Here is a 1,047-nt window from a genome sequence, read left to right as displayed (position 1 = left end):
CCATTCAGTGGGTCAACTGGTTGCAACACATCTACTGGGTTTCTTAGTTTCAAAGTCTAGGTTCAGGAAAAGCCCAACACCGTACTGGATGCTATTGACCACAGAGACAAGTTTTATTGGTGGGAAAACATAGTTGTAAAAAAATCAGGAGCAAATAAATAAATACAAACATTGGTTATGCAAACAAATCTGTAAGAAAAAAACAACAACTTGGTTATAAGGCCTTTCAGTTTCAGCAAAAAAATACCCAAAAATGTTCAAAAGTGTGAAGGTGCTATTCATAAGACTGAGTTTGTTGTGGCTCCTCAGACTGATGAAGTCTTTTGGATGAAAGATGACAAGTTTCAACAAAAACAAACCGTCTAGAGGACCTGACTTAACTTTGTTGGATTTTTTTACCTGGATTATTGAACATGAACTTTGATATTTATAACATCTTTCATAAAGTGTTATTGTGATGTGTTACAGAGTTCTAGCAAAAGCAACAGACACTACAAATGATTTAAAGGCATTCCTAACCTGAAAGCATGGATGATCTGTGAAATACCTTAGAAACCTAATAAAGTGTTTTCTCCACTTGTGTAGCCCAGAACTTTGTTAAAACTTGTGAAGTTCATTAAATGAAACAATAAATGTTTTAAAACAGGGATGTACGATATTGGATTTTTGTCCAATATCCGATATGCCAATACGTTAATCCTTATTTGGCTGTTAACCAATACCAAAAACGATATTCTTCTCCCCCCCCCCAGACCTACTTACAGAGACTACATAGCTTTTTCTGCTGTGGAATTAAAATACTACATTATTCTACATGGTCTTTGTCAATTTAGCCTGATACCAAATGAAGATGCCAAAAGGGGGGTTGAAAATGATGTAACACATCAACTTGGATTATGTTTAATGCCAAATTTATTCATGACATTTACTCTCTAGCACAATGACAACACTTGAACAGTGCAAATTTGTAAATTTTCACAAATCTAAGCTCAACGGTGCATGTGACGTCATAACGTTGTGCTGGCGCTGCAGGCATCCTTGTCACTG

The sequence above is a fragment of the Nematolebias whitei genome, chromosome 22, assembly GCF_014905685.2.
Source record: "Nematolebias whitei isolate Nwh7 chromosome 22, NemWhi1, whole genome shotgun sequence".
Classification (NCBI taxonomy): Eukaryota; Metazoa; Chordata; class Actinopteri; order Cyprinodontiformes; family Rivulidae; genus Nematolebias; species Nematolebias whitei.
This window is presented reverse-complemented; position numbering follows the sequence as displayed.